At 39.0% G+C, this 24,546-nt stretch overlaps 1 long non-coding RNA gene across 6 annotated transcripts in view; it reads left to right on the top strand.

Moving 5' to 3' along the window:
• Window positions 1-24,546, top strand: part of LOC121659167 — a 78,752-nt gene that overhangs the window by 39,766 nt on the left and 14,440 nt on the right. For 4 of the 6 annotated variants that reach the window (XR_006014188.1, XR_006014191.1, XR_006014187.1 and 1 more), the window contains 4 exons: window positions 926-1,006; window positions 6,639-6,763; window positions 6,846-6,953; window positions 11,373-13,710. This is a non-coding gene — a long non-coding RNA (uncharacterized LOC121659167). Of the gene's footprint in view, window positions 1-925; window positions 1,007-6,638; window positions 6,764-6,845; window positions 6,954-11,372; window positions 13,711-23,205; window positions 24,486-24,546 lie in introns of those variants that run through there. The other 2 variants (XR_006014190.1, XR_006014189.1) reach the window with 2 other exon arrangements.

Below are 24,546 nucleotides of genomic sequence, written 5' to 3'. Positions count from 1 at the left end.
ATTCATAAGAGAGATTCTTCAGAGATTCATACCTTATGGTATACCTCATATTCCTTAGCTACTGACTTTGTGATCTCCTAGCTGCAGTCCTTCACTCGTTATTTGGAGCCTTATTCTGTTATTTCTGTAAAAGGATTAGTAAATGTTAGGAACTAGCTGAATGAATGTTTATGGCTTGAAACACAGTGGAACTCACTGAGAAAGAAAAATATAGAAGTTTGTAAAAAATTGTCGTCTGTTTTCGACATCAATTTGGTATGTTTAGGAGGAGGAGATGATGGAGATCCTTACCAGAAACAGCTATGCATTTGAATCACTAAGAGTCCTGATCCACAACCACAAGAAGGCTAAAATGAGACAACTATAAAACTGTGAAACTTTGCATATCTCTTTGTCACATACTACTTGCATGGCCCTTCCTCTGACTGCAGATTTAGCTTAGCTGATCTTGCTGTATCCCCTCACTCATGAATGATAAACTTTCTTCGATGTGCCACTGCTGCTCATAAGGACCTGGGCCCTCCCTGTGAAGAGAAGCTGACAAGTGGGCATGGGAAGGCTTCACAGTGATCCCAAGCCATGACTGTGACTCATAAGTCAGAGCCTTGCCTCTAGTGAGCACATCAAAATACAAAGAAGCAGATGGATTTTAGAGCAGTTCAGGTAGAGAGAAATGAGAAAACATTTTGATACCATTTTCTCCCTGCTCCTGACAGCTCTCTGGCCCTGTTAGATCTGCTGTCTGAGCTTCCCCATGAGCAGGCTATAGTGTCTTTCAGTCAAATTAACTTGCTGAACAATCTGTGTTCCTTAATACATTTCACCACACTGTGCATTTTTAATCCAGATCAGGCACGGATGCATTATCCCAACTCTGCAAAGTTAACTGGAGAGTGTGATATACATGCTGGCTTTATTCTTTTAGGCTGGTTTGCACTGGCTTCAAGACAGCAGACCATTTCTAACCCAGTATGAAGACAGAACAGCACATACAGACAGTACCAAGGTAAGAACAGGTCTGCCTGGACAAATTACCTACTTAGCATGCTTTGTCTGAACCAAGCTGAAGTTGCAGAGTGTTTGTTCTGGTGTAATGCTCTGTGCTATGCAGCCACACAGTCCTGAACTTGATGATAGTTTTCAGATGCTTTTAAAAACTGCTGTATACTTACACACTTGATTTACCATCTCATGGTGCTACAGCACTCAAAAGTACTGAAAGCAGGTATTTGCTAGCACTATCCTTTTTCACTGAAGCAGTGTAAAAGAATTTCTGCTTTGCGATCAGCATAACTGGATTTGCCTATTAAAAATCAGCCTGCAAAGTAAAGGGGGCCAATACTCGTGGATCTTTCTATTTTTTTTCCAGACAAATGTAACTGAGCCTAAGCAAATGCTAAAGAGGCATGAAATATGCTATTCCTTTGCATTTGTGTTAATAAAGTTTCAGATATGCTATGGATGTTTTCTTCTAGTAGTTGTAAGACACAAAGTGTAGGATTTGTTTTCAAATGTAACAATTTACATAAAGGATGACAGAATGAGAAACAAGGGACTGTAATCATGTTCCATTTCTACTTTTTTGGGGAAAATTTTATTTGAAACAGTCCTATTTTCCTCCAAACTCTCAATTTTTGAGGGGTGACAGTCAAGTTATATCCCAGACTATTACTACTTTCCACACCTTCTCTGTACTGCTTTTACATGAAAGGAGGGAAATGCAATATCTCAGGATGACAAAAGCCCAATGAACTACATGTGAGAACTTTTTATTTAGAATAATTAATTATAAGCATATTGCAGCCTTTGCCTCTTAACTTTACCATTGCAATAAAAGCATTTGTTATCATGTGTTTTCATATTCATTCACCTTCTACTGTATTTCTCAGCTATACCACCATTTGTTCAATGTAAGAGATCTCCAGGGTGAATATGGAATAACACATAGGCAAATAAATATCTTGTTCAGTAAAATTTAGGCACCTGAATAAAGGCAAACAATCCAGATTTTATGGAATAAGCCCCCTGGTCTGTAGAAAAAGCTTTTTATGTGCCTTGGGAAGGATTACTCTCTTTTACAAAAAGTAAAGTTGCATTGTCCGGACTAACCATTTAGGACCCTGTTCTTCTGTCCTTGGGGCACCTAGACCTGGACTTACATTTCTACTGCTGAACACAGATGAAATTTTATTTGTATAAGTTAGCACTCAGCCCTGTACCACACGTGGCCCCCATAAACCTGAGGTGTCACGTGTTTGAATTTATTGTATCTGAAATAAAATATGTGGTCTTGCATCCCAGGAAAATGATGTATTTATAGCAAGAAACTGCTGTGCATCCACTCCCTGTCATGTGGGAGGATATGCTATGTGGGAGTACTGAGGCGAACAAGCAGGTGAGACGTCCATTGGGTTGGGGTTGCAGCAGAGGAGGATGTCTGGCATGCATACTGGTCTTTCATTCTACAGGACTGGTGGCCCCTGCATTGTACTTGGGCACTATCTGGAAGACCTGTAGCTCATCCCTATGTCATACTACTCTCCCAGTTAGACAGTAACACAACATTTGGGGCTAGTGGTCAAGACTGTGTCAAAACCAGCAGTACTGGTCAAGCCCTGCTTAGTTTTCCAGAGTAGAGTTTATCTCTAGAGATTATGCCTAATCATAAATAGAGAAAGAACTTTATATCTCAACAAGTGAGATAGATATTAGACTAAGTAGGGTCTGGTGCCAGATTTAAGAAAAGCACTTAAGTGCTTCCTTAACGTTTACATCAAAGCTCATGTGTTTGAGAGATCTGGAGACTCACTTTCCCCAAATTTCTGTCTGGGTAGCTAATGTGTAATGGCACTCAGCATGCATTCTGCATAATAGAAATCACATTTTTAGTTATCGTTTTGCATCTAAAAAATTCCTTGGTAGTATGACTTTGGTCCATGAAAGCACTTTAATATAGGATGTGAACACCAGCAAATTGTAGCCTATCTTAGAAAGCTTAGGTAGGTTGTCCTAGATTACTCTTCAACCTTATCTCTTTTGGTATTGCAAAGAATGCTTTTAGGAATGTTTTTCTTCTGATGTTTCCATTCACAGCAATTAAAGCATTTCATGCTCTTTAAAGTTGTCTTGCAACTGTCTGTCTCTCGTGGATGTGTGAATGGAAGAAGAGAGAGTCTCAGAAAACTGAAGCTAGTCCTACCAATTAAATTAATTGAATTTTTCAGATATATAGGCTGCAGAAAATTTGAATAGCTTTTTATCCAATCTGCCCACCTTATCATATACAGATTTTATATTTCAGTGGCACTGGGGGGGGCATAACTCCCATTTTTTTCCTTAATCCTCTATCACAGTGCAGCAAGGGACAGCAGTGGGAGTAGAAATCTACAGCCACTCAATCCATTTGTACCCAGAGAGAGATGGAGTGATTCTGCTGTTTCATCCAGAGGGGCTTTGTAAAGTCTTCTTTCCCCTAACAAGCCTTTCCATTTGACAACTTCTCACCTATACACTAATGCTTTTGGGAGCTAGGTGTGAAACCAAGAGGAGAAATACACCTGTTTGCATAGTGATTTTTTCTAATGTTAATAGTGGGAAGTATTATGTAACATGACTTTTGCAAACAACTGGAAGTTTAGCTTGGCATATGGCAAGCAGCCCCTGCACAATATTGTTCCCTGCATGTGGAAATTCCCAGTATGACTGATTCAAAAGTTTAACATAGCTGACACCTTGCTGGAAAAAAAGTAGCTCAGACGAACTGAAATGAAGTATTTCAAAAACTAGGTGCTCAGACATGAGTCTAACCATGCTGAGAAATTTAAGTTGCTCATTCAAAAAGGGGAGAATAAAAGAGAAAAAATCTTTCCTTTTCATGTTCCTAGCATCTTCATTTCAGGAGAATGCTGCGGTGGTGGGTTTAACTCCTTTATAAATCAAAGGGTACATGTAGCTGGTTCTGGAAGTGGGTTAAGATGTGATAATTAAGTGATTTTAAATATTAATCATCCTATTTAAAAGTAATATTGGCAAAGAAAGGCATCTCTAATAAGAGATCAAATTACACTATAAACATTATTCCATAAAAAATGGGGCTTTTTCAAGTGTTTCTTTGAAGCCAAATGAGAACCGATCCAGTGTCTGAGTACATTCCCAGGGTGCCATGAGGAAGCCGAATTCTTTTCATAATTGTTTGGCAAACTTCTTCCAAAACACACTGCACACAGACTTAAAATGCGTTTTTCCTGTTGTGTGTCTGTGTTTTTGGGTGAATACCATGTGGACTTTGGTCTGAGCTTTGCTCACCTGAAAAGCTCTGGGAGAGGACTCCATGTTTCAGTTACCTGTTTCCTGTTGAGCAGACAAAATATGTTCATCTTAAGGAAGCAAAAATGACAAAGTTATTTTAAGGTAAACAAGCCATTTTGTTTCCTCAGGGTGTGGAGTAATTTTGTTTTTGTTATTCACGTCTGGATAAAAAAGGACAGATTAGGTATCACTACTGTTAGCTTCAGCTTTTCTCAGGGAAATAAAGACAGGATTTGAATAGGAAGTATTTATATTATTTGCAGTCTAAGCTGACCCTGAAGGCAGTGATCAACTTAAAGATTTGTCCTATAGTAGCATACTGATGTGGATATTGAAATGAGGCAGATGTGCCTGATTGACACAAGGCCAGGCAGAGCTGTGTCCCGAGATGAAATTCTCAAAACTGATAAAACTGATAGAAAGCTATTATAAAATTGCTCTCTTTTACAGTTTAATTTACCAGTGGTTAAGGAAAAAAATGGGAGCACTTAAGTAGATTGTATTGCATGGATGTGACTCTGTACAGTGTTCTCTCTCATGCAGAGCAGTGACTGCAAACTTTCCCATAGGAAACTGACATCAGTAATACATTGTTTGGTTAGTGTAGGAAATAGTGAATTCTGTTATTGAGGTTTTTTCAGGTCTTTTTTTTTCTGAAAATGTTGCTTAAGGCCCAATTCTGCTGTTCTTCAGCCAAAAGACATTTAACCAAATGAATGTTGAATTTAGTTCTCTGTCCTTATTCAATTGTTTTTTGAGTTAAATATTCATTGACTTCAACAACAGATTTTCTCTAAGAGCTGAATTAAACTAAGTAGAAACATCGGGACCCAACTAAGATACTGACTTCTCCCACATCCTTAGAGCTGAGTATACTGGAATTCATTAACTCTCATGAAATGCAATGCTAAAAGTTGATGTGTTATTGAGTAATGATAAATGCAGAGTTACATACATGCATTATGTTACTTGTTCCCGTTTCTACAATGCATAATAGGAGGCTGTTTCCCTGCATGGCTTTTGGACATCACTTATGATTCAAAACTGTGATGGTTAAAAACTATTGGCAGGGAATTTGTAAAACTGTCAGTGCTCTGAGTGTCTTGGTCTGGGCAGGCAGTGAAAGAACACGAAACTGACTGATCAATATGATTCTCAGAGCTGTGCTTTTTGTCTTGATGCAACTTGTAATTCAATGACTAAGTATGAGGAAGGAAATCAGGAAAAGGTTAGAGAGGGTTGTGTTTTAAATTCAGTAGGGAGTGAGTGAAATGGAAGAGAAATTCCAGTGCTAAGATTATCGACCCATTTCTATACTGAGATGGACTTAGCATAAGACTAGCTGTGGTAAAAAACATGAGAAGCAAAATCTGAATGTCAGACTGCTTCAAAGTTTAAAGTAAGGCAATTTCAAGAATATTTTCCTCAGCTCCACATGCACATGTTCCCAGCTGATCAAATGGCCGCTGACAGCAATGAAGTCTGCTGTAGTACCTAACAAGCCACTTGTAGAAGTGTTGGGGCAGCATTAAAAGCATGGAAAGCAAGTTTTTACATCAAGAAAAGTCTCCTCACATATAGAAATGCTTCACTGGCTTGCAGAATTAGTTCCCCACATTATGCCTCTGTTACATCTTAATTCTGATTGAGAGTAATGTGAAATCTGAGTTTCCTAAGGAGAAGAGTGTTAGAAGATATAGGGCCTCTTTGCCAAATTTTCTGCTGGTCTACATGCCATCTATTTGTTGATGCCTGAGTAGACACTATTTGCACCAACAGAAAAGCATTGTTTCTTCACAATGAAAAAGTCATTTGAATTGCTCTCCACTCCAGTTGAAAAACTCTCAGAGATTTGGTCTCTTTCTGAAAACAGATTGTTAAGGCTACATAATTTGTATGAATATTTGACTTTTTTCCAAGAATGAATTCTAATAATTAAATAAGATTTCTGTTCTTTGTACTTTTTTTCATATGTTTGCGTACCTCTTCTGCTTGTTTTGCTTGAGACTGTTAGCTCATAGAGACCAGAAAAATAAGATTGTATATTGACCTAAGCAGATTCACTCCTAAACAAACTGTTCCTCAAAGATTTCCAGAAGGCACCAGCTTACTACTTTAAGAAGTAACAGCCTACAAAAATGTTATTTTTCACAGTTAAGCAGACTTTGGTCTAAAGCTGTACAAACAAGCCTCTGAATCCCTGTCGCTTCCAGGGACTGTTTTTAGGTGTGTGCTGATCTATAAATCAAAAGGATTTGAAACAATGTAGGAGAAAATGTTTAAAGAAAACAAATACAAAAGGAAACATTTTTCTCTTCTCCCTCCTGCAGATCAGGGTACCTTCCAAAGAAGTCAAACGCATTACAGGGATCCAAAATTTGAGCATGAAAGAGGAAACTGAAGAGTGCCTGGTCCAAATCCCACTGAATTAGTGCCAAACTCATCCTTGACCACAGTGAGTTTTTGTTGAGATCCCATGCTCTGATTTTGGCAGTCAGGTTGGATACCACATCACAGTCCACTTCCTTTTGAAACAGGTAAGACCCAAACTGGAGCAAAAGAAAGTTAAAACTAACAGAAGGCACCAGATCAATGTGGATCCTGCCAGGCTCTCTCATAAAGAGTATGTGACTCTTTGTGAAACCGTAAGTAACATTGGCATTGTATAAAGACCCCAAATGGCTTAAAGGCTTTGGAGTAGCATTGATGTGAAAGGCCCTGAAACAATGGGACACTTATTAATGCCCTGCCAGTACTGCAAGATCCACAGGTGTTCTAAACCAGGCAGCTTATATTGGGTCTTACTCTGCTGCTGATGTCAGTGGCAAAACCCCTGGAGACCTCAATGGTGAGAGAACCCAGGCAGTGGTGATGAAGGGAATTCATTTGCTCTGATGGGAGCAGAACTGACTCTGAACAGTCTCATTTCCTGATGTTGACTGTCGAAATCCACCCTCATGTTCCTGATGGCTGATATCAGAATGTAGTAGTAAAAGTACTGCTCACCCAAGCAACCTAAACACTAGAGTGCAGCTGGAGGTGAAATCTGTGTATATGAGAATACCTGTAACAAATAAAAGGGGGCTTTTTTTATGCCAGGAGCTACTTAGATAGAGAAATAAATAAGTGGCAAATTTGTTCTCACTGTTCTTTTTAAATAGAATGAAGGTGATCATTTTAGGGGAAAAAAAAAAGAAAACTAATATAAAAAACCCAATAGTAATTTAAACAGCTCTAATTTTATTTGGTTTAAACAATAAAAATATAAGAAGACATAAAAGATTAGGCTGGATCAGGTGGTGTTAATTGCTGATTCTAGATGGGTTTTTTTGGTTTTTTTCCCCTCCATGCGTGTACTGATACTTATAGTATTATCTAAAAGGAATATAAGAAGCATCTTAGTCCATTAGCAGCAGTTAATCATTGAATAGCCTGTCCATGAGGAAACTTGCTTCAATGAAAAATTGGTGCAAGCTTATTCTTTGCATTCAAGTCAATGACAGTGTTGTTCACAGAGAAGCTGTCCCAATGCAGCCATCCAGTATCCCTGAGCTCTGTGACAGAACAGATTTTGTCCCTAAGGTTTTCCTTTGTAACTTTTTGATTAGCCTGCAAGAGCATAAACAGTACATAGCTTTGATGAGTGTTAAAAATTTCAGCCAGTATCAGGGCTTCAGCAAATGTGTGTTTGTGTGCATTACTGCCAGGCGGTTCTTGGGTCTGCAATTTGTTCTCTAGTCCTCATCACTGCCAGCCTGCACTGCACAAATCTTACTCACTCTCGAGCTCCCACTTAGGGTCAGTCAGCTGTATCTCTTCTGAAACAAACCCCAGGTGCATCTCTGGGGGAATCTCACTCCAGGGATGGCTACAAATATGCTCTGTGGCTAAGACTACACAGTCCTGCCTTTGTAGTCTTCTAGGAGACTTTGCACTCGGTCATCTCCAGCACATGCAGGGCATGCAGGGCTTAACAGTATAAAACAGTAATGCTGATATGCTCCATCACAGCCCTCATACTGTTTCAGACCCTTTGAAGTGAATAAAATACACAGAAAAAAATAACTGTCTAATGGCCTGAGGACCCAGGAGAGACCCAGGACCAAGTGCTGTGGAATGTGAATGTAGCCAATGGCCTTCACCTTTGGGTGAAAGAGCCTTTAGCAGGGTAAATATTTACCTACTCCAAGTGTATGTCAGGCGTGGCTAAAAGGAATTTGTGTATGAAAGACGATAATTGACATGATCAAGTCTTCAGTATATTTTTCAGGGCTACTGATTATAGCAACTGATTCAAGCAGTCAGAAGAGTAACAGGCTGTGAGGTTCAGCAGACCTCAATCTCCTGGAAATTCCATATGGTAATGTCCCATTTACTAAGAACAAGGTGCCAGGTCACTGCTAGTTTAGACTGGGGCATTAAGTATGACACACTATCACCATTTCAAAAACTGCATCTCTCTGACAGTTTCTATTTTCATCTCCAAACTACAAGTGTGACACTGTGAATACTGAAAACATAGGAAATACATTTAATTTGGTTTCCCTGTAAGAGAAAAAGAGGCCTTTTGGAATTATGTTTGGAGTGAAAGAGGCCATATGTTTTGTCCATCAGATCTCCTCAGAGGTTTCTTCCCCTGTAATATATTTATCCTGCTGGGTGGGTTATTTTTGGAGTCATATTTTGGTATGATATAATTTTTAAGGCAGGACAGGGAAAGACAGAAATGTCCTGGTTCATTGGAACATTTCCATAGCAAGATGTCTCTAGTCCTGTCAAAATAAGACACTCTCATAAGTCCCATTCTGCAAGCAAGAACATGTTCTTATCGTATCCTGAACAGTGAAGTTGATCAACTCATTGGCTAGTGTTTGTAAATCTTACGTCACTGCACTGCAATTCTAATAAATGTTCCCTCATCTTTCTCTCACATCTTATTGCTAAGATCCTGAGGTGCAGGAGAGTGTGTATTTTTTTCATTGGACTGCAGACATGCCCCTATGGAAATGTCTCTGCATAATGATTGGACTAGATGATCTTGAAGATCTTTTCCAACTGAAACAATTCTTTGATTCCAACACCTGCAGAGAAACTGTATATGAGATGTTTTGTCAAGTCATTGATAAACCAAAGGACTCTGATTTCCAGAAGTACTTCTGTGAGACATCTCTAGTCACTGAAAATGTGATTCCACAAAGCAAGGAAATCATCTCAGTCCTTTAATGTGATGGTGGATTTTCATAGGAAACTTTTACGACCCCCTGAGGGTCTCTTCCACCACATTAATGATGCCATTTAGCTGCACCTGCAACCCATTAAGATTGCTCTTTCTAATCCGGATGGCAGGCCACCAAGGTTAAATCTGATCAAAGTTCCTCACCCCTGCAGAGCTCAATACATTTTAGAAACTGAACAGAACTCACTTTTTCATGGTATATAATGAAAAGGAAGGACAAAGCTGAAAAACTAGCTGTAGGGGATGTTCACCAGCCAGGCATATTCTTAAAAAAATTAAATGCTGATAAATTATTTTTCTGGATTTTAGTATGTCATTTCATGATACACTTTCCCTGTTGTTATATTTACCTTATGAAAAGCTGAAGCAATCAAGAAGTTTTAGGCTGAAATATGTAAGTCTTTTTCAGAGCAGAAAAGGAAATCCAGTGACTTCCTCAGCTGTTTAAACTAAATCTTGTATCTTCAAAAGTTATTTACGTGCTTCATATCTGCAAGCCAGAAAGCATAACCCACAAAGCCAGACTTGTCCCCATGACCCACTGACTTTTTGACATCTTGAGGTCATGCATCCAAAGCATGCACAAGCAGGAAACGCAAGGCTTCTTCCAACCACATCCTGGTGTGTCTGTAGTGTAAATTAGAGCTGTGAGAGCTCTGTGAAAATTCATCTGGCAAGCATGCAATGTTTCTTTTCCTTTTTCTTATAAATTTTGCTAAAGGGTTTGAGCTTAGTCTAATTAAAATTAATGAGAATTAAATGTAAGGGGAAAAAACAGAGATCACCCATAAATAATTGGTGGTAGGGATGGAGAACCTGTATATTGAGAAGTCAATTAGCAGGAACCTCCTGTACCTCAGGACTGATGCAAGTGATAAGATGCAAGAGAAAGATGAAGGAACATTTATTAGAATTACAATGCGGTGATGTAAGAAGGATGCATAGTAACAAATCAGCTGATCATCTTAATCATTCAGGATAAGATACACACACACTTCTGCTTGTGGAATGGAACTTATGAGAGTGTCGGGTGGTTTTTTTTGACAGAACTACAGACTTTTCAATTTCCAGTCCAAAAAGAGACCATGTTCTCTTCTTTTACTTTAGTGGTTTACTTATCTAGCAACTGCATTAGTTCTCTGCCAGTCCTGCATATCCCTGTCATGTCAGCCAAAGCTGGAAGGAATTACTCAGATGTCACTGATCCCTGCTGAGAGCCTACTATTGAAGTGTCTCAGATCGCTCTTAAAAATAATCATTTTTTATGAGGCCTATGTGAAGAAGCAAACAAGAAAAATGAGACTTAGAGGAAAAAGCAGAAAATGCAAAGAGATTCTGTCAGCATTTGCCTTCAGCATAGTCAGCTCAGCTTTAAAGAAAGGAAATTATCTTATCCTATATGATTCTTATCACTGGTCCAGCTTAAAAATTAATAATATTAAGTTTCAAGGTGCTCATGTAAAGATGAGGCTACTGAACATGATGCCACATGGCTGAATGTTGAATAAATAACATGGAAGGACAGGGACAGTATAATATTTTAAAACAGGGAGATTGCTAGATCCATTCCCACTTAAATGAAACAAAATCAGATAGGACCATATTTCCTGCTCTGGCATCAATGATATGTGATAACATAAGTATTTGACGGATATGTAAAAAGTTCTTCTCAAAGTGTACAGTATATCCAGCTCCCTCCCTCCACCAAACCACAAACACTGAGAAATAAATGGTTGCTCTTTTCTGAATGGCACAAAAGAGTTGTTGGTACAGTTGAGATATCAATGAAATGGATTGAAAAAAGAATTATCTTACTTGTACCAAACAGGAAAGGAATTAATACACGGAGGCTGGAAGTTCAAAAATTCCTGCAAGAAACAGCTTGGGAAGAAGGACATTTGCAACAGCATTTTTAGATTTGTTTACAAAGCAAGAGCAGGTGCAAGTCCAGCTTGACAAAAACAACAAAAATTCTGCATGTTTGCAAGTTCTAAGTACTGCAGTACTGAAGCACCCAACTGCTCAGACCTTGAAGAATTCTGCTGGATAGAACATCACATTTATGATCTATCGATATGGAATGAAGGTTGTCAGCAATACACAAGACTCATACTTACATTCAATGGAGCATGAAATCTCCAACTGACAAGAGCAAGATGCCAAACTGGACAGAAAGAAGTCAGGTTCAGAGAACACAAGTTCAGTAATAATGGATAAGGCTGATGCATGGGGTCAGAAGAATAAAGACGATCTCAGCCTTGGTACATCCCATCACAGCCAGCCTATACTTTCGACCACACAGTAGCATAGCCAAAAGTTGCTGGAATCTACTTACCTTTTTCTGACTATTTAGAATGAAGGACTTCCACACATAACACAATGTTGCAAGCTCACATTCTGAGTTCATTGTCTGATTTGATGCAATACAGAAAAGTTCCATCAGCTGCACATCAGCAATGCCATAACTAGCCCAAGATGTTGCTTTATGGCTTAGTTTTGTTTCATTTTTCAAAAGATTAGTGAGAGTGGTCTGACTGATGTCATTCAATACATGCTGCAAATACTGAAATTTTAATATTAAAATTCTATAATGCAGCTCTGCCCAGATGTTATTTATTAGAAATAGACTGTTGTTTTCTTTATTTGTGTATTTTTATTTGGCAGCTCTTATAAGCATTCCTGTAAGTAAAAAGTAAAAATTCCATACCTTTAAATCATAGATGTCTGGGATTGCTGCACTCAGTGTTGTGCAGAGGGTTTACACAGTACATGAACGGGTGCCTGTAAATGTGAGCTGAGCAAGAAGCCCTCCATGCACCTTCCAGGAGCAAGGCAGCAAGTGTGTCAGTGACAGTACAGAAAAAACCTTTCCATGCCTGTGTCTGGAGCTCTCACAAATCTAACATAACAGTACCAGCAGATTACAGCACTCAAGAAACGTGAAGGCAATAAAGAGGTCATGCAAATGGAAAGATATTTAAAGACTTCTGAATAAGATTTTTGTTTCTCCTTAACAGATGAATTCAAGCAACTTTATAGCAAGGCAGAAAGGCTTTGCCTGCGAGAAAGTTTTGCTTGTGACAGATAAAATGAGGAAGGATTTGTTAGGTGATTTGTTTGATCTGTAGAGGTTATAAAGGGTATATCAAACTAATAATTCAAATTTCTAGTGATCACTGGTTTTATTTCTGTGTTTGTGTTAGAAAATAAGTCAGGAAGCTACTTCTCTAATAGCACATTTGAACTGGTATCAGTCACTGCTTGACTGGCCTGTGTATTTCACAAAAGGTGGCTCTGTGAGGTGCATATTTTTCCTACTCACTGTAAGCAGCTGAATATGAGACTTTTTAAAATGACATTGAAGAGACATAAACATCAAGCATGGTACTGAGGAATGCCAGGAAACAAGAATTGAAGACTGACTGCCTATAAAACCTAAACAAATGTTTCCACCAGTAAAATGGGTAAAACAGTTTCAGAAACATGATGCAATTAACAGTTGCTTATGAATGTGCAATGGTTTACTACAGTTCTTCTCAAATCAGTGCCTTGAATTTTCTTGCAATTTTGGGAGTCAGGTCACATATCTTCTTGGCAGATAGTGTGTGGGTATCTTAGCAATGATTGCATTTCCTGGAGCATACCATACAGTCACTGCAACATAGCACAAGTGTGAAAGAGGGTTATTATCAGGCTTAACTCAGTAACTCCTGTGGGTGGAACCATTATAAAAATGAATCATTTAACACTCTGCAGCATTACTGCACATCCAGCTTCGCTGTCCAGTCAGTTTCACTACTACAATCCACTATTATCGCTGCTTTGGGCAGAAACTCTACTTCCAGTTGTTGAACATCTATGATTATGTGTACATTTTTGTCTTCTATAGTATGTTGCAAAATGCCTAGCCCTTCAGCTGTTACAACTGTTTGCAGTGCTGTCTTATCAGCCAGGTAAGAAATCTGCCCTTCCAAATGATTATTGATTTCAGGACAAAGCAAAATATATTAAAACTCCCTACAATAGCTGCTTTACTGTTTTTTGTTGGATCAGCTGATTTTCTTTAATACTTTGTTTCCATTAGGGTCGAACTTTTATAGTTGGTGTCACTGTTTTCTGTCTCAAATATGATTTTAAAAAAATAAATAAAAGGATTTATATTTCTGTGTCTTCCCACAACTCATTTAGCTTGCATTTTTCTTCCCTGGCCTTTCCCTTTTCCTTTGAAAGTAGAGTTCTTTGTACTCCTGTATTGGCAGTTTTCTCCAGGACCCTCATTCTCAGATTCAATGCCAAAAGTGTGTGTGATGTGTTTAAGGACGTATATGCATCCTTTTGTTGGCTGCACATACTGTCAGAGGAGGCAATCCTTGTAGTTATGGCCACAGGAGTAGTGCTTACCAGTTTGTACCCTTGGGCATGCCAGTCTTCCTCCAGCAGCTCAACCCAAATACTGGCATGAGAAGGCTCAGCAGAATTGTCTTACTGCTGGTAAACCTGCTCACCTTGCTGAAAAATCTGTTGTTCTCCAAAGGGGATGTTGAGGTGCTTAATTTGTTTTGGTCCTCCTTTGTCATGCAAAAGATAAGGTAACAAAGAAAAAGTCTGACAAAAGGGCCAGTTGAGACCTGTGTCAACTACCTACAAAGAAAATTAGGGTGTTTTCATCTTGGAAGTATCACTGTGAAAGGAGTATCTCTATGGAAGAATAGCAGAGATATTTTTCTCCACTTCATTAAGGACATGAAAGAAAGGGATGGGAGACTCTACTTCACAGCAGGACAACTAGTACAGCTGAGGATCTGCATCGGGCCTTGAAGAGGCATCAGGATCAAGAAGAACTAATACTCTTTTATTTTATCAAGTTAAAGCAATTTTTTAAAATCCTTGCTCCTGGATCCATGTGATTGCAGATGCCTCAGGAAAGGCTGGGGGAGCTGGCCATGTTTAGCCTTGAGGAGACTGAGAGAGGACATCATCAATGTCTGTCAGTATCTGAATGGAGAGTGTCAACAGGATGGAGCCAGACTTTGCTTGGTCGTATCAAGCATTAGCACATGAGGCAATGGGCAGAAACTGATGCACAGGAAGTTCCACCTGAACATGAGTCAGAACTTCTTTACTGTACAGGTGACCGAGCACTGGAACACATTGACCAAAGTGGTTGTGGAATCTCCCTCACTGGAGATATCCAAGAACTACCTGGACACAATCCTGTGCCGTGTGCTGTAGGATGACCCTGCTTGACCAGGGGGGTTGGATCAGATGACCCCCTGTGGTGCCTTCCAGACTGACCCATCCTGAGCTCTGTGGTTCTCTTGCCAGTGAAATTTCTCTGTTAGTGAGTCACAAGAGCAAGTTTATCTCTCCCACTTCATACCCCCTCAGACACACTTCTGGTCACACAGATCTTAAGGATTAATGTCCTCCTTCACAATGGGGGAAAGGTGTCTGCAGCCACAGCACACCACACCTCTTCAAGATTTGCACTTGAACGGGAAAAGATAATGGTCCAGCAGGATCCTACCTGAGAGGTGTGAGGAACAGTGAAGTGTCCTAGTGGGAGAAGATTCCTGGACTGTGTACCTGCACTCAGCTCTGTGCCAGAGTCACAGTGGGGCTATTCCTGAGTTCAGAATTTCAACCTACATTAGAAACAAAGCATTTCAATTTTACTTTCAGTAAACCCTACCCTTAAATGAGTATGAATGTGACCCTTTTATGGAGAAAAAAGCTTTGACAACAACAGTATGTTGAGCTGAGGTTTCAAAGTGATCCAGCTGAACTATTTTTCTAAAAGTAAAAAAGCAAAAACAAAACCAAAGAAAAGCCAAAATTTTGAAAGCAGAAAAGATTCTGCCTTCAGAAATTAAAATGTCTCATAAATATATTTACAGACATTGATAAAGAATGCTCAATAGATGGAAGAGTCTTCTTCAACCTAAAGCTTTTTTTTTTTTTTTTTTTAAACTTGATTAATATTTTCTCTAAATGAATATTCTTTGGGGCCAAAAAAAAAAGTTACAAAATTCAGACCCAAAATCAAAAATAAGTTATTTATACTTTTTCATGGTTCCTTTCTTAAGTCTGACTGGCATGATATTTTGCGCTCATAACATTACCAGGTGGGACAATATTGCAGTAGTATATATTATCTCTCAGATCATTCCTTAATTTTCTAGTATCCCCTCTTCCCCCACGACCCTTTTGCTCTTTCTTGGCCACCTCCCAAAATAATTCTCTTCTGTTTTCTTTTTTGCTGACAGTTTCCATTTAAAAGACCTTGGTTTCTGCCCCTTTGTATTCATTACAGAATATAAATCAGAAGATCTCTGATTAGCCTACTTCCTTGTTTTTTTCAGCCAGGATGATGTCAGTATAGCTTAGGGAATGAAGTTTACTAGTTACATTGTGGTCTCTCTGCTAGCCAAGTCAAGAGAAGCTCAGAGTTCAGAACAGTGGAAGCTTGATGTAAACAACTATAATTTATATTGCTTGGAATCATGGTGAGAAAGAAAATTTGCATGCTAGATGTGAATGTGTTTTGTAATCAGGCATGGGTCTAGCCCAAAGGAAGAAGTAAAACTTAGTTAAAATGTCACAGGTCCCCTTTTGTTCTGCAGGAACCAACCTCTGGTGTACATAGTGACTCATTTGTTGAAAGGTGTGTTTGGCAATACTCTCAGAACTATTACTTAAAACATTGACGTGGAAAAGGTTCCGTCTCTTTCCTAATAAAAAAACTTATTTAAGATTCACAAGACTCACAAATCCTCACGAGGGTTCAGTGTTGCCACAAAGACTGGCTCTTTAGTGGAGTGCTTGGTGGCATTCAGGCTCCTACAAAAGATAGCTTGAGAGTATTCTTAATGCTTTTTCTTATCCATCTTGTACAGTTTGTTTTATGCAGCAGATATATTTAACACTAGCCAAAAGAGTGATAGTATTTAAGAGCAAGGCTAACCTTTATCATCTGACAAGTCCGATTTGCTGTTTAGAGTCAAAATCGCATTCCATTTGGAAAAGTCACATCAAGTCATATCCCCACTGCTCTGTTTATTTATTGAGAAAGCATGTTCTCACCTTATTTCTCAAACCATTCTGATCTGTTTATTTTAAAATTAAGTACCCTCGCAATGAAGAAACATAGATTGCATTTCCCCAAATACGAAATAAAATTTCTTTCAGAGCAGCGCCAACTATTGGCACTACAAATCAGATTTAAATCAGCGAATCTTAGCCTTGCTTGTATCATTTCAGGCTCTCACCCAAGGTCCTGAGAAAGACAGTTTCTTTTCATGAGTATTTTCCCCAAATCTTGGTGCCAGCACCTCACACTCAGGGAGGGGTGGTTTTTGCAGGGCTGGGGGCCAGATGGTCATGGTGCCTGAGAAGTGCCTCTGTCTAACCCACCAGATGGGGACCTCTGTGCAGCAGTGGGGTCTCCTCTTTATACTGTCCAGCCACAATGGACTGGTGGAACATCTGTGAACGGCCTTCTCTCTCCAAAAATGTTACTGTGGGCCCCACACCCATTTCCTGGTGAAAAACTAGCAAACTGCACAGACAGGCAAATAAACCAAAACGAACGTGTGACAGTGAGTTACAGTAAACCTTCTGACACAAAGCAGTTTACTTAACTCACCTTGAAATGATGAGGTGTTGCAGTGAGCTTTCACACCTGCATTCAGAAAGGATCTCAAGCCCCCTTGTCAGGGCTGTGCTCTGTGCAGAGGTTTTATACTAAATGTGTTGGGGTCTGAAGGTGGCTTGCTCATAGCTGAAGGTCTTCAAAGCTGCATTTCATCTCTAAATGGCTGAGATTCTGTGAACATTATGGTAAAGAGCCAACAATAAAATAATATTCAGTAGCCTTTCTCTCTGCTGGTAGATATTAGAACTCTTGTTATTTGGAATCACAATGAAAAGCGATATTATACTATTTTTTCCCCCTGTTTGAATAAGGACAAATTGAAAACTGACATTTTTTTTTCCCCCTGAAAACAATCATTCCACTTTGAGACCTAAATCTGAAGATTTGTGAAAATGGCTTATTCTTCTGGGCCATGACAACACTATAAATGGAGTTTAATGTAGCTGATGTCTGACTGAGGTTCTTGAAAGTCTGGAAAAAACTTTGGGGCCACAGGAATCTCTGCATGATTCACCTCAGAGAGCCATCAAGTATTTTCTTTTAGTTTAAGAGTACAAGAAATTAGAAGACTACTTTTACCAGAACTAATTACGTAATCTGCACTGACTAGCTTCTCATTTTTGAGTCTCAAGTGGGCAGAATATGGCTTGTAGAATGCCACAGTTTTTGTCTGGCTTTTATTTTGTAAAAGCACATTTAGAGTAATTGATCACTTTAATAAAGTTAGATTCTTTTTTCATTGGCCATAGACAAAATTAATGTTGAGGACCCTATTATATGATTAATAAATAGCAAAAGATTAAATTTAGAGAGACATGCATGGTTATTCATGAACATGCATTGTTTGAAAATAGTCATTGTTTTTTGTTCTCTAGCCTTACACACATTTCCAAAACGCCACAAGTCTTTAATTCTTAGCACACAGAAGATAGGACATAGGACATGAACTAAATCCCAACTTACAGTGAGGATTTTGTAATCATTTCCTATCAGGCAACCAAGAATGTTAGCACCGAAGCAGTCAGGCCAAAAGAAAGAGAAACCACCTCTTACTCAAGCTCTGAATTTTAAAGCACATCTGTATAAGTATTCAAGGCCAGATTGCATGAGGCTTTGAGCAAGCTGGTCTAGCGCCCATGGCAGGGGGTTGGAACTAAATGGTCTTTAAGGTCCTTTCCAACTCAAACCATTCTATGGTGTTATAATAATCACTCAAAAAAAAAAAAAAAAAAGTCATAAAATCCGTGGAAAATCTCTTAGATCATTGGGTCCAACCATTAGTTTAGCAGCTGACACATTCTGTGTGGTTATTCCTGCCTACAATTCATTTAAGGGCAGGAAAATGGCACTTTTTTTTTGTACGAGCTTTCATACAAACTCCTCAAATGATGAATGCAACTGAGAATTTGGGGTGTGAAGGGCTGAGGGGTTTCCCAGTTGGAGGATACCAGCTTGTCTAGGCTACTGTTTTGAAATGGCCTTACCTTGGTATGGAAATGGAAATCGCTCACATACAGCTCAAAACCAATCACCTGCAGGAATACGTACATGACTCTGGCAGGGTCATGCTCCTTGCAGGTAAGGAACTGACCAGTCCCTGAAGGGCAAGGACAAGGTGTGCAGGCAGGCCAGAGGAAGGCAAACGTGCTCTGCCTCTGCCTCTCGCAGAAACCTACCCTGAAACCTTTGCTTTCCTCTGCCACCAGGCTGACATCTCCCCTGGGCACATGGACTTGCATGGCGGGAACTGTGTGGTTCTGGACATATAAACAGATACAAGGGCTCTTAAACCCCACTGTTTATAGGTTAGTCTGTTGAAAACATGCTTGTTGGAGGTTAAAGGCTTAAATTACCTATGTTGCCAAAAAAGCTATCATGAGTCTGCCAAATTAAACATAAACATTCACCTTGCTGTAAATACTGTGATCAATTGTGCTAAATCCTTCAAATAGCTTTTCTGTAAACAAATATTTTGTTAGCAAGGTTAGAGGTCGTCACTGCTGATACACGGGGATAGATCATTAGTTCTGATAAACTCAGAACTTAGCCAGAAGTTTCATTCTATCTTATTAAATTTTAAAATTAGAACTTGTGCAAACTGAAGCAACTCTTCTTTAGTAATATCTGGGTTTTCTCAGTCACTAAGATTTCTCCAAATTTTGATGTACCAAGACAAATCACTTAACTTAAGGGATGAGAAGACAATTAATCAAAGGAGAACACGATGCCCCATCAATAAATTAAAAACACATTATGAAAATGCATGATCACAAACTGGAGTGCAACTTTTCTTTCTTTTTCCATCTATATTTCCTTTCATAAAGGAAGTAGAAAAATGGTGGCTGAAAAATGTAATTACAATATTTATTATATATCATCATACCAGCTGCAAAATCTTACCAACACTGTGGTTTTCTGCCCCAGAGAGCTCAAATATACAGTGAAACACACACAGTAGAAATTACTATCTAGCACAGCGTTGGTCAAAACACTAAATTAAGCTTTGATTTTCAGTTAAATGTTGGAAATTTTTTTAAAATGTTAAACAAGAGGGTTAATTTCTCTGGTAACTGTGCAGTTTAGAGAAATTATGAAGCCACTGGTTCTTAAATGAAAGGCTCAAATTTCTGCATTAGGTTTCTCAGACTGGCACTCACTTAAGGATACAACTTTCTTAGTTATCTAACCATCTACTCATCAAATCCACCTCTCTCCAATGTGTAGAGAAGGATGCTGTGGGTGACCATGTCAAAGGCTTTATAGGAGTCCAGATACATAACATCTATAACTCTTATCCGCTGATGGAGTCCCTCCAGCATAGAAAGCCACTAGATTGACCAGGCAGGCCTTGCCTTGGTGAAGCCGTGATGGCTGTCCCAAATCCCTGTCCTTCACATGCCTTAACACAGTTTTTGGGAGAATCTGTTCCATGATCTTTCCAAGCAGAGAGGAGAGGCTGACAAGCTGGTAGTTCCCACGACTTTCCTTTCTGTCCTTTTCAGCAATGGGTGCAATGTTTCCCCTTTTCCAGTCACCTGGGGTTTCCCCTGACTGCCATGACTTTTCAAATATCATGGAGAGTGACTTGGTAACTACATCAGCCAATTCTTTCAGGACTGTGGGATGCGTCTCATCAGGCCTCATAGACTTACGCACTGGACAATTTGAATATTGCAGTTGATTCTAAGTGATTTAGGAGTTCCCCAAAAATACCATTGTGTCAGTAGGTCTTTTTGCTAATTGGTACCAAAAACAGTCTGGAGCCTAAACTGTGCACACCTCAGTCCATCCTCTCAAATGAAATTCTGAAGTAAAACCTTTCTGCCACTTTCTTTCTGGTGGTCCTGGTTTTATTTTTGTTAGGTCCTTGTGCTGTTGCCGTTTGCTACGCTCCATGTTTCCACCTTTGCTGAATCTCTTCCATGTGCAATATCTGCTGAGGAAAGGATAAGCATTCCAATCTAGTCCAAAGAGCTGGAGCAAATAAAAAAATAGTTAGCATTGTCACTAGCTTCTTGATGATCTTTTGACATGCTTGGAATAGTTTACTTAGGCCATGTAGATAAGCAAATAACCTACCAGGTAGTTTGAGTGTGTAACAAACAGAAACAACTGATTGTACTTCTGATTAAAGGCAATGAGACAATATCATTGTGAAACAAGAGTGAGATTCAAAAAGGTGATTTCATGTGAAAAAAAGACCGTGTGTGCATTCCAGCAGAATTTTATATTTTGGATGTGAAAATATTAAATTTGTTTTGTATACTTACTAGATGTTGTCTATGGCTTGTTGTCATTGCTAAACCAAACAGCATAGCAATACGACATCTTTTCCATGCTGGGAGAGGAAGTAGATTAATTTATAAGAAATAAATTGCATGAAATTATGAGAGAAATTTTAAGGATTTCCAGCATGTAACACACTGGAGAGAGCTTGTTTTGTGTAGCTTCTAGGGTACATATGAGTGTACATAATGTGTTTTCTTAAGGATGCACATAATGCATTTTATTTGGTTTTCTCATAAATTGAAAAACAGGTCTCTAGTGCTATATATTGTAATCTTTCAGTTTGGAGTTTATTTGGTTGGGTTTGGTTTTTGTTTTTTTTTTTTTTAATAATCTTTCAACAGAAATATCTCTGCTCTTATAAAATATTCTAGCCTGTGCCTTCACAGTGCTAATTGCTAATTATGTCTTTATGGGTCGTGTGCAGTTTTCTTCGTAAAGCTTTCTTGTATGGTCCCAGTGAGCCACTTTACATACATTAAAAGAGACATATTAGGGGTGGATATGATATGATTCCAGTTTGCATTTGAAAACCTGTATGTGTGGTAAAATTTGTGTTCGGCTTTGAATGGAAGAGTCTGCTCTTATGAATCTGAGAAACATGGCAGGAGTTAAAAGGAGACTGACAGACATGTAGACTAAGCAGTGACCTGAACTACAGTTTAATGACTTTTTTTCATTTAATGTAAGCTGCATAGCCCAAGAGCTATCTGTAATCTGAGCTCAGTGAAAGTTTCTTTCACCTTTTTTTCTTTTTTTTTTTTTATTTTGGGTAAAGAGGCAGATTTAGTGAAATCAAAACATTTAAAGAATGTGTTTTGCCAAATCTTTCCTTAACAAATGTAAACATTCCAAAAATTCCCTGTGACTTACTTTGACACATTTTTAAAATTATATGTTGCCAGTTGAGAACTGGAATGATTTCACGTTTCAGAAAAACATTTAATTTTATTTATTGTCATTATAGAAAAAATATAGCCTCAAACTCAGACCGAGATGCTCTGATTTTCTGGACTTCAAGGGATTTCACAAGAACTTTTCTTATTTGTTTAATGAAAAAAAAAAAGATCCAAACAACAACACTTAAGCTTTTTTATGTGGGAACATCTAGTAAGCCAAAGGAATAATGTTTTCATCCTTCTTGACAACCAATTAACAGTTTCACTTCCCTTTCCTCCACGGGTAGGCATGAAATGTAGGTGTCAGACCAGAAGAGCTCCATCAGAGCTCTGCAACATGACCATGGGATAATTGACCTTGAAAGCAAGAGTCTTTGACTAAATGATGACATAGCTGTGGAAATCTCAAGCTGCTGAGACAGTTGCAGGCAAGGACGAGCAGATGTAGCAGCAGCTCCTTTTTTTTTCTGGGAAGCCCTTTACTAATGTGAAAATTGGTGACTGAAGATTGAAATGCTGTATTTTTTAAATTTTTTCTTCCTGTTGTGTTCAGTAACTGCTGCCTCTCCCCTCCACCACCTCCCCTGCTCCCCTCCCCAACCAAAAAAAAAGAGGGTTAAAGTTATGCTAGGATTCTGTGCCATGGATAAAATCCAGGCCCCTCCTCTGCAACTTCAAAGGGGCTATTTGCAGTGGAATGAGTGTCATTTGGTGGTGGAAGCAGGAAGCTATTTGAGCAAGAGGCACGGCATAAATGAGACAAGACGGGGGGAGCAGGACCTGAGGACTTGGCGCAGAAGGATTTCCACCTATGAGAGCACGCAGGTTGTTTCAGCTGCTGGGATACAGGAGGCAACTGCAGGGCACTTGCTGCCATCCTGGGAGGAGAGTTCGCTTCTCTTGGCTCTGTGCCCTCTTGCCCTGCAACCCGCACAAGTGCTGAGCCTGGGCACAAGGGCTGATGTTCCAGTTCAAGAGCACACAGAGGACCAGCACACTGAAACTAGGAGTATCCCGAAGTTCCCTTTCTCTTGGGAAAATCTGACTTCACCTCCTGCCCTAGCTCATGCAATTCTGAAATAAACCACAGAGCCTCACTTGTGCCCTATATAGTTTAATGAGCTGGAAAGAAAAATGCCTTTCCTTCCCCCTGTGAAGTGGAACTTTACTTTCAAAAAGACAAAGGGACCTAATCCTACCACATTCGTTGCTGTGTACAAAAAACCTCACTATATAACTTTTCTTCATCCTCACTCTTGTGTTCATGTGCAGTTTTTTTGGGTGTAACTTATCAAAGTCTTGTTTGCCTTATATTCCTGCAGGCCTCGTTTGGATACAATGCATACTTGCCTTACTTCAGTTCCTGTAGACACCGATGTATTTGATCTGCTGGCCTGAGATACGCATTTCTTTCAGAAACCCCAATGTAAACACTGGAAGTAGTTTATAGCTGTGAATCAGCATCCAATCACCATGATGATTTAAGGCTATGAAGAAGTGACATAAAAAAAACCCCTTGCTCTCCACTCAAAAGTCTTAAGGTGGTTCTCTGTTCCATTCTTGAAGCTACGTTCAGAAATACTATAAAAAAATAACTTCTGGATTTCTTCTTTTATTTTTCTTCTCTTCTGCTTTCCTTTTTTTTTTCAGTTTCAAGCACAGGGAAGTATTTTTTCTTCTGTGTTTTTTGTCTGCCTAGCATATTTGGAGCTGAAAAAGTGTCTTGCTGACAGGATTTAATATGAGGAAGTTTTGCAATATGCTTTACAGCTGTTGTAAAACTTCTTGGTGAATGTCAGAAGGTAACTGCTGTGATAAACTAGTTAGGTATTTTTGGGCATATTATGTGAACAAGATGCTTTCCCCTCAAACAAACCCTTTATTTGGTACAGGGTTCTCTCAAGACATCCACCCTAATTGTTAAAATCTACCATTTAACTAGCAAAGTTGGTTTACACGCACTTTAAAGAAGTGGCAAAGATAATCCTTGAGAATAACATTCTGTTTCCAGTGGTCACCTGCAAATAAAAGGTAATTAATTGTTTCTTTTTATTTTTCAAATGAATTTGTCCTAAAAGTCTGAAATAGTTAAGAGTGACACTGGGCAATTAGAGAAAAGGGTGTTGTGTTTTGCTTTGTTTTCAAAGGATTTGAAGAGCGCAACCTGCTTTTGAACATCTTGTTAGCACATTTCACTGTAGTTGGCAGTTTGTCAAAGATTAAAAAATATGTTTGTTTTAGCTGGCAAAGCTGCTTAGTGTATTGGCCTGAGCAGAGTTCTGAGCATCTGGATACCTGGAGTTTATTCCCAGCTGTGTCACTGCTTTGTTGAGTGACTCTGAGCAAGCACCTCTTTGCCTCTTTGCTGCCTGCTTCTCTCCCATGTAGTTTCTTATGTCTTGTCAGCTGGTGAACACTTGGAGCAGACACTTTCAAGAGATTTTTATCTGTACAGCACCTAGCACAGCTGACTCCTATCTCATTTGGGATCTGCAGGTGCTTCAGTCATGCAAGCAGTAGCAGCAAAATTAATAAAGTCTAATAAAGTCTTGTTTCACTGTGTTTATGAGAAGAGAATGAATAAAAGATAAATGGAAATGTTTCCTTTTTTCCCTCCTCTTTTTTTTTTTTTTTTTTTTTTTTTTTTTTTTTTTTTTTGTGTG

Source organism: Corvus kubaryi, unplaced genomic scaffold (assembly GCF_017639235.1).
Source record: "Corvus kubaryi isolate FWS band 111438036 unplaced genomic scaffold, C.kubaryi_AGA036_p1.0 split3-73, whole genome shotgun sequence".
NCBI lineage: Eukaryota > Metazoa > Chordata > Aves > Passeriformes > Corvidae > Corvus > Corvus kubaryi.
This window is presented reverse-complemented; position numbering and strand designations above follow the sequence as displayed.